Here is a 264-nt window from a genome sequence, read left to right as displayed (position 1 = left end):
ACAATCGGGTCTCCCCGCGTCCTTCCCTTCTCCAGGCTGAACCCCCCCAACGCTCCCAGCCTGTCCCCACAGCAGAGGGGCTCCAGCCCCCGGATCAGTTTAGGAGCCCTCCCCTGGCCCCGCTCCAACACTTCCACGTCCTCCTTGTGCCGAGGGCTCCCGAGCTGGGCGCAGGGCTGCAGGGGAGGCCTCCCCAGGGCGGAGCAGAGGGGCACAACCCCCTCCCTCGCCGCTGGCCACGCTTCTCCCGATGCAGCCCGGGGC

This window comes from Egretta garzetta, unplaced genomic scaffold (genome assembly GCF_000687185.1).
Source record: "Egretta garzetta isolate BGI_Z169 unplaced genomic scaffold, ASM68718v1 scaffold220, whole genome shotgun sequence".
Taxonomy (NCBI): Eukaryota; Metazoa; Chordata; class Aves; order Pelecaniformes; family Ardeidae; genus Egretta; species Egretta garzetta.
Note: the sequence above shows the minus strand (reverse complement) of the source record.